Consider the following 9,916-nt stretch of genomic DNA (forward strand, 5'->3'; position numbering starts at 1 on the left):
ATTTACTGGAGGGATTCCTTCGAACCTTAGTTGAAAACAAAGCATATACAACGTACTTGATGCGCTAAGGATGCTCAGTATCTAAACCTAAGCTATCTCGTATATTATTATGCACGGTATTTGGAGAAAGATTATGTCGGTTCGGGGATTAAGGTGGTTGTCAGATGTAACCTCCGTTCTCATGGTATCCATGCACGTCTAATGCTCAAAGCCAGAAATACGTATTCGCCATTAGGATCGATCTTGGATTAATAGCAAAGCTTCACACGAAACACAAGTAAAACCTATATCAAAATTACACAAAACCTTGTTGCAGTTGTGAAATGATACAGATGTGTAAGCTACGCACTTGAGTAACCTAGAAAAGCGACACTAACACTTTTACAAATGTCCTTTGCTAAAACTTTACTCACATAATAAACATTCAAATGAGTTTAATTTTAGGAACTGGATAACCAAGGTCTAACACTTGATCAGATTCTTGCAAAGGCAATCCATCCAACGGAAATAAATGTGGCTGTTGTCGAAGCACTTTTCACTATCACTTTGCTGCTTACCTTGGTTACCTTTCAGATAGTTTTATGTTATCCACCAAATAATAGTACCATAATTAGCAACTGCGGTAGAAACCGTATAATCTTACTTCACATCTGTGTTGTGGTATCTCGTGACGAAATTACAGGAAGCAGAAGCGAAGACGAGTGAAAGGGGATGGTGTCGACACACCCAGAAGATTCTTAATGGTGTTGTTGTGCTGTCGCTGCAACTTCAACAATGCGTGATTTTTTAACCAGACGCTTTTCGCTTCATTGAGGTAAAGCATCATGCATTATGCATTATAAAGCAACTACGGACACTATGGCCACACAAATGAAGAATTTACACCCAGAAGAGTTTCGACACCCCACCGCATCAGATCGCTTACTTAGTCTGACGGGGTTGCCAATCCGCGCAAGTCAGCAGTCAGCGTCGAAGACGACAACATTGTCTCTCTACCGAGCCAGAGGTGCTACAATTGAATCAGAACTCTGACAAGAGACCATTATCTTGTTCTGCATGCTCTGTAATAGAAACAGATACTCATGACATTGCTGTGGACATCAACTGTACAAAGTTACGTATTTCAAGTTGTAATAAAGCGATCTGATATTTTATAATTTGTACTATCATTTCGGCTCATCCAGGTGTAAAGCTAAGATGATGATGAGGTCTCATACTCCGAGAAGCGTAGGGGACGATGTGGGAGACCCGCACCGCCGTACTAGGCAAGGTCCTAGCGGAGGTGGTTTGCCGTTGCCTTCCTCCGACCGTAATGGGGATGAATGATGATGATGAATAAGACGACACAACACCCTGTCATCACGAGGCAGGGAAATCCCTGACCCCGCCAGGAATCGAACCCGGGACGCCGTGCGCGGGATGCGAGAACGCTACTGCAAGACCACAAGCTGCGGACTAAAACTAAACCGTTGAGCCAAGGAAAGGTATTGCGCCCGTCACAAAACATTCATAAATGAAAAACATTAAGAAACAAAACAGGAAATGGTCGCCAGTCTCCTGAAGGTACAAAAATAAAATCTTCGTATCTTGACAAAAATGTCATTCTAGACACAAAGGAGTTAAAGACTTTTCCTAACAATGAGCACTGATTTATATCAATGTGAATGTTGAAAAATTTGTGCCAGACCAGGATTCGAACCTTGATCTCCTGCTTAGTAGGAAGGTGCGCTGACCACTACGCCATCTGGTCATTTATGTCAATACAACTGCCTTTACTTCTCTAGGATGCCACCCTTCAGATCCAAGTTCTGAACTGATCCACTGCTACAGATGCGGTGCCGTCGCCCATTATCCTCATTACTCAGATTCCCGTAAGACAAAAATCATTGGCTGATCCTGTCACTAGCTTCCACCGTTTGCTTTACTGAGGAAAAGGATGATACAATCAACCACGATTTCCATAATTTTCTTTCTTTCTTGGGGCCTTGGTCCCACTTCAAAGCGGGGCCGGCAGTGTTACTATTGATTTGTCAGTGTTAGTTTCAGAGGGTGGCCGGATGCCCTTCCTGCCTCCACCCCGAAAGGACCCCAGCTGTCTGCATCTAGTGTAAGCCATGGAATAGTGCGAACGTCTTCAAATGTCTGTGAGTCGTGTAACTGAGGCGGAACGCGGGGAACAGGTCAGTATTCACCTAGTGGGATAGGGAAAACCGCCTAAAAACCACATTCAGGCAAGCCAGCATACCGGCCCTCGTCGTTAATTCGCCGGGCGGATTCGATCCGGGGCCGGCGTGCTTACGCTCCAGGAAACAGCGCATTAGCTCTATCGGCTACCCTGGCGGGTAACCATAATTTCTACACTACTACAGTCACAAATATTAAGTTTGTTCAATATGAAGTGCAAACAAATCGAAACTTTCTGACACAAGCTGTTTGTAGTTAATTGATGGTGAACTAATGTCACTGCAACCATTCTCCATTTTAAAGCAAGGGGGGAGGGGGGGCTTACATTTACTTTACCGGAATAATCGAATAGCAGTGTGGAACAGAAATTCATCCAGTTACGAAGATGTCGTACGGAACAACTGCCTGGTGCAAGTATTTCTAGTTGATACTGCATGTGCCGCCCACGGTGGCCACGCGGTTTTAGGCGCTGCAGTCCGGAACCTCGCGACTGCTACGGTCGCAGGTTCGAATCCTGCCTCGGGCATGGATGCGTGTGATGTCCTTAGGTTAGTTAGGTTTCAGTAGTTCTAAGTTCTAGGGCACTGATGACCTCAGATGTTAAGTCCCATAGGGCTCAGAGCCATTTGAACCATTTTTGATACTGCATGTCCGACAAAAGAACTGAAAACGAATATAAAATACTTTGCAAGCAACAAAGTAACGTACGAAACGATGAAAATGTTAAGGAAATAGATAGTCCATTGACCCTAGCATAGTTTTTGTAAGACTTCTATATTGTTCCAAATAGTTACCAAGATTATCAACTTTAACTTAACTCAGTGCTACAGTTCTAAAGAAATAAAACGTTCCTCCCTTCCAAATAATGGACAGACGTGTGAGCAATAATCGGCCAAGACGCTGGAGTGTTTCATTTCTCTTACAACAAGTTAAGCTCCAGCTCATCATCTTGCTGTTCTGTAAACAACATGATTGCAGTACTTTTTAGAAATTGTGGACCTAGCAACTTTAACCTTACACTGCCTCAGAAATGTTACATCTGCGGCGATACACGATGGTTCATTGATATATCTCACGAAATAAGCAGCAAACGAAAAAACCACAAAGAACGAAGCTCGTCTAGCTTGAAGGGGAAAACCAGATGGCTCTGGTTGGTCCGCTACATGGTGGTGCCATAGGCCAAACGGATATCAACTGCGTTTTTTAAAATAGGAGCCCCCATTTTTATTACATATTCGTGTAGTTCGTGAACAAATACGAGTGTTTTACATGGATAACTTTTTTCGCTTTTTGATAGATGGTGCTGTAATACTCACAAACATATAAGCACGTCGTATCACGTAACATTCCGCCAGTGCGGACGGTATTTGCTTCGTGATACATTACCCGTGTTAAAATGGACCGTTTACCAATTGCGAAAAAGCTCGATATCGTGTTGATGTGTGGCTATTGTGATCAAAATGCCCAACGGGCGTGTGCTGTGTATGCTGCCCGGTATCCTGGACCAAATCATTCAAGTGTCTGGACCATTCGCCGGATAGTTACGTTCTTTAAGGAATCAGGAAGTGTTCACCCACATGTGAAACGTCAACCACGACCTGCAACAAATGATGATGCCCAAGTAGGTGTTTTAGCTGCTGTCGCGGCTAATCCGCACATCATCAGCAGACAAATTGCGCGAGAATCAGGAACCTCAAAAACGACGGTGTTGAGAATGCTACATCAACATCGATTGCACCAGTACCATATTTCTATGCACTAGGAATTGCATGGCGACGACTTTGAACGTCATGTACCGTTCTGCCACTGGGCACAAGAGAAATTACGGGACGATGACAGATTTTTTGCACGCGTTCTATTTAGCGACGAAGCGTCATTCACCAACAGCGGTAACGTAAACCGGCATAATATGCCCTACTGGGCAACGGAAAATCCACGATGGCTGCGACAAGTGGAACATCAGCGACCTTGGCGGGTAAATGTATGGTGCGGCATTATGGGAGGAAGGATAATTGTCCCCCATTTTATCGAGGGCAATCTAAATGGTGAAATGTATGCTGATTTCCCTTCATAATGTTCTACCGATGTTGCTACAAGATGTTTCACTGCATGACAGAATGGCGAAGTACACTCCTGGAAATTGAAATAAGAACACCGTGAATTCATTGTCCCAGGAAGGGGAAACTTTATTGACACATTCCTGGGGTCAGATACATCACATGATCACTCTGACAGAACCACAGGCACATAGACACAGGCAACAGAGCATGCACAATGTCGGCACTAGTACAGTGTATATCCACCTTTCGCATCAATGCAGGCTGCTATTCTCCCATGGAGACGATCGTAGAGATGCTGGATGTAGTCCTGTGGAACGGCTTGCCATGCCATTTCCACCTGGCGCCTCAGTTGGACCAGCGTTCGTGCTGGAAGTGCAGACCGCGTGAGACGACGCTTCATCCGGTCCCAAACATGCTCAATGGGGGACAGATCCGGAGATCTTGCTGGCTAGGGTAGTTGACGTACACCTTCTAGAGCACGTTGGGTGGCACGGGATACATGCGGACGTGCATTGTCCTGTTGAAACAGCAAGTTCCCTTGCCGGTCTAGGAATGGTAGAACGATGGGTTCGATGACGGTTTGGATGTACCGTGCACTATTCAGTGTCCCCTCGACGGTCACCAGTGGTGTACGGCCAGTGTAGGAGATCGCTCCCCACACCATGATGCCGGGTGTTGGCCCTGTGTGCCTCGGTCGTATGCAGTCCTGATTGTGGCGCTCACCTGCACGGCGCCAAACACGCATACGACCATCATTGGCACCAAGGCAGAAGCGACTCTCATCGCTGAAGACGACACGTCTCCATTCGTCCCTCCATTCACGCCTGTCGCGACACCACTGGAGGCGGGCTGCACGATGTTGGGGCGTGAGCGGAAGACGGCCTAACGGTGTGCGGGACCGTAGCCCAGCTTCATGGAGACGGTTGCGAATGGTCCTCGCCGATACCCCAGGAGCAACAGTGTCCCTAATTTGCTGGGAAGTGGCGGTGCGGTCCCCTAAGGCACTGCGTAGGATCCTACGGTCTTGGCGTGCATCCGTGCGTCGCTGCGGTCCGGTCCCAGGTCGACGGGCACGTGCACCTTCCGCCGACCACTGGCGACAACATCGATGTACTGTGGAGACCTCACGCCCCACGTGTTGAGCAATTCGGCGGTACGTCCACCCGGCCTCCCGCATGCCCACTATACGCCCTCGCTCAAAGTCCGTCAACTGCACATACGGTTCACGTCCATGCTGTCGCGGCATGCTACCAGTGTTAAAGACTGCGATGGAGCTCCGTATGCCACGGCAAACTGGCTGACACTGACGGCGGCTGTGCACAAATGCTGCGCAGCTAGCGCCATTCGACGGCCAACACCGCGGTTCCTGGTGTGTCCGCTGTGCCGTGCGTGTGATCATTGCTTGTACAGCCCTCTCGCAGTGTCCGGAGCAAGTATGGTGGGTCTGACACACCGGTGTCAATGTGTTCTTTTTTCCATTTCCAGGAGTGTATTTCCAACGTGATGTATGTCCGGCACATAGCTCGCGTGCGTTTGAAGCGGTATTGAATAGCATATTTCATGACAGGTGGATTGGTCGTCGCAGCACCATACCATGGCCCGCACGTTCACCGGATCTACGGTCCCCGCATTTCTTTCTGTGGGGAAAGCTGAAGGATATTTGCTAACGTGATACGCAGACAACGCCTGGCAACATGCGTCAGCGCATTGTCAATGCATGTGCGAACATTACGGAAGGCGAACTACTCGCTGTTGAGAGGAATGTCGTTACACGTATTGCCAAATGCATTGGGGTTGACGGACATCATTTTGAGCATTTATTGCATTAATGTGGTATTTACAGGTAATCACGCTGTAACAGCATGCACTTTGGGAAATGATAAGTTCACAAACGTACACGTATCACATTGGAACAACTGAAATTAAATGTTCAAACGTACCTACGTACTGTATTTTAATTTAAAAAACCTACCTGTTACCAACTGTTCGTCTAAAACTGTGGGCCATACGTTTGTGACAATTACAGCACCATTTATCACAAAGCGAAAAAAGTGGTCCAACTAAAACATTCATATTTCTTTACGTACTACACGAATATGTAATAAAAAAGGGGTTCCTATTTTAAAAAACGCAGGTGATATCCGTTTGAGCTATGGCAGCGCCATCTAGCGGGCCAACCATAGCGCCATCTGGTTTCCCCCTTCAAGGTAGACAAGTTTCGTTCCTTGTAGTTTTTTCGTTTGACGTTTATTTCGTGAGATATTTGGCCAGGTCACGATCAATGGACCACCCTGTATAAGAGAAACGACTCATTACTGCAACTGAACAGATCAGTACGCGTCGTCTGACAATGTTCCAAGCTGCCCGTTACCCAACACATTCGCTCGTCAGTAGCTTCCTCCAGCGGCTCTCCTCCAGTAAAATTCGGTGTACTTCCCCTACTGAAGTAATGGAAGGCTACCTTCAGCAACAGGTAAGCATAAATTGATTACATTGGGTATTAATATTTTCGGCAAAGCTAACGTATACTTTACTAAAGTGCCATAGAGTCTGGTATAGCCATGCTTATTCAAACACAGAGATATGTAAACAGATAGAATACCGTGCTGCGTTCGGCAACGCCGATATAAGGAAGCAAGTGTCTGGCGCACTTGATAGATCGGTTACTGATGCTATTATGACAGGTTATTAAGATTTAAGTAGGTTTGAATGTGGTGTTATAGTCAGCTCACGATGGGACATGGCATCTCCGAGGTAGCGATGAAGTGGGGATTTTCCTGTACGACCAACTCACGAGTTTAGCGTTAATATCAGGAATCCGGTAGAACATCGCTGCAGCCAGAAAAAGATTCTGCAATAACAGGAACAACAACGACTGAAGAGAATCGTTCAGCGTGACAGAAGCCCAACCCTTCCCCAAATTGGTGCAGATTTCAATGCTGGGCCATCAACAAGCGTCAGCGCGCGAACCGTTCAACAAAACATCATCGATATGGGCATTCGGAGCCGTAGGTCCACTGGTGCACCATCGATGACTGCACGATACAAAGCCTTAGGCCTCGCCTGGGCCCGTCAATACCGACATTGTGCTGCTAATGACTGGAAATATGTTGCTATGTTGCCTGGTTGGACGAGTCTCGTATCGAGCAGACGGACGTGTACGGGTATGGAGACAACCTAGTGAATCCATCGAAGCTGCATGTCATAAGGTGACTGTTCAAACTCGTGGAGGCTCTTTAATAGTGTGGGGCGTGTGTAGTTGGAGTGATAAGGGATCCTTTATAGTCTAGATACGACTCTCTGAATATGACTAACAGGTAACACGTACGTAGTAAGCATCCTGTCTGATCACCTGCATCAATTCGTGTCTATTGTGCATTCCGACGGACTTGGGCGATTCCAGCAGGACAGTGCGACACCCCACACGAGTAGAATCGTTACAGAGTGACTACAGGGACATGCTTCTATGTTTAAGTACTTCCGATGGTCGCCAAACTCCCCAGACACGAACATTATTGAGCATATTTGGGATGCCTTGCGATGCGGATTTATGGAAAGCCTTGGAGGATTCTTGGTGTCAGTTTCCTTCAACACTACTTCAGACATTAGTCGAGTCCTTGCCACGTGCTGTGGCACATCTGCGTGCTCGCTGGGGCCCTACACGATATTGGGGAGGTATACCAGTTTATTTGGCTCTTCAGTGTATAAAGATATGAACACTAGTTTGACATCTAACATACCTTACAATTACATAATATATACATTATGGGCCATGTTTACTCTACATTTTGTGGAATGTTTTTAGACATCTGATAATAGTTATGAAAATAAAATTGCAAATAATGTAGGGAACGCAAATATCGTATTTTTACGTCAAGATCTATAACGCGTCGAGTTAATGGAGTGACGGGAAAACACCTTGCAATGCTTCTCGATATTTTGCCAAAGAAATGTCTTTCTCACTTGTTGGAAGAGCTCCCACACTGACTATTATGTACGACAATGCTAGACGTATCCTCATATGGCGAGAGGTAGGAACACTTAACACACCCAGGAAAACTGTTTGATAAGATCGTTTTGGTGGTCCGAGTTTTTATGTTGTGGGGAGGCACAACGTTGTGTGGGCATACTGACCTCCAAACCTTCGAACACGGTAAACTCGTCGGTCAACTAGTCCTTCCCCATGTGCTTCTTTTAAGGAGTGCATTCGGTCTTGATTTCATTTTTATTTATGACAATGTGTGACCGCATCGAACAGTGCAGGGTGGGGAGCTCGTGAAACGAGAGGCTGTTCGCCGAATGGACTGGTCTGTCCGTTGCACTCACATGAATCCCATCGAGCGAGTGTGGGATGTGTTCGGGGCTGGAGGAGCAGTGGTACATCCTAACAATGGAACTCTGTATCAACTTTGTGTTCAGAATGGGGGAGCTTTGCATATAATGTACTGCCCTCTGTGATGATCATAGATAATATTAACGACTATTTCCTGCCTTTTGTAAATGTCCAGTGGAACTTCATATCTCGGTGACTTCAGGGTAATTATTGTGCTTGAATAAAAATCAAACTCGTGTTCCTCCTACTGCGTATTTATTTCAGTTACTTAATGCACAATACAGCAGTTCCCTCCATTGATGCTCCAAGTTTCATATGTATGTGCTACTTGGCAGTGATCCATCATGCGAAACTTACTTTGGTCCTTACGTTTTACGCTCTAGTCTGCCAAAGCATTCAGAATAATACAAAAGGAACAAAGGTGGTTCATATACAACATTTCGCAACTGAAAATATCTGGAATCTTACAGTCGATTTACTCTGCCGCGAGACTGACTCCGCCTCCTCAGCGCTGTTTTCACCTCTCTTCGCACGAGTAGGTCGTGGCCAGATACGTCCTCCACCTCGTACGAAATTTTGCTATTCATTTTTCTCCATACATTGTCGTGAATTAATGCAGCCCCACTATGCAGCAGGCATCCAGAGCATCAAAGCGGCCACTCCAGTATCTGGAGACTTCATCGGCACGTTATCAGAGGCAGGAGTGTGTCATTTGATAGCTGCACAATGACTTACTGTCGCAGTTGTGGGAGTATTTTCTTTAATAGAAGTGGCGCTAGCGTTCGTGCTACACCAATGTTTTTATACAGCTCAGACAATTCACAGGAGGCGCAGATACTATATGTAATAAATTTGTGCAGCGAGTGTCAGCCGAAATTTTCCCAGACGACTGTTTTCCCCATTGTAAGTGTTTAACAAACGCCATCTCTATGTGGTTTACAATGAAAGAAAGAATTTCGGTGAGTATAAAAACATATAGGATTCTAGGCGTAAAATAAAAAAAATCCAGAGATTCCCTTAAAACATACGTATGAAACATACTTACGCAAAAACCTGTGAAGAATGAGCATTCCTACATAATGCATGAACAAACACTATCGACGATTTGTAAAAATAGTCATATGTTTAGGAAAACTGTGGTGATAGTTGCAAATCAATAAAAGAACTGGTACTCTATAGTGTAATCTCTGTTTTATCTCCGGCAAGAAAACGAATTCATTCCTGTCTTTTGCCATGAACGACAAGTGATGCACTTGCTAGCAACACATTTCTTACTGAATGTTGTTGGCATTTATTCGTAAAGTTTCAGTAACCGGAAAGCAAGCAACTACTGCAAAAA

General features: G+C 45.6%; 1 non-coding gene across 1 annotated transcript; it reads right to left on the reverse strand.

The window, feature by feature from the left end:
• Positions 1-1,677: 1,677 nt before the first annotated feature.
• Positions 1,678-1,750, reverse strand: Trnas-acu (transfer RNA serine (anticodon ACU)). The gene has a single exon. It is a non-coding gene; the product is annotated as a tRNA-Ser (tRNA).
• Positions 1,751-9,916: the final 8,166 nt, after the last annotated feature.

The sequence above is a fragment of the Schistocerca nitens genome, chromosome 8 (genome assembly GCF_023898315.1).
Source record: "Schistocerca nitens isolate TAMUIC-IGC-003100 chromosome 8, iqSchNite1.1, whole genome shotgun sequence".
NCBI lineage: Eukaryota > Metazoa > Arthropoda > Insecta > Orthoptera > Acrididae > Schistocerca > Schistocerca nitens.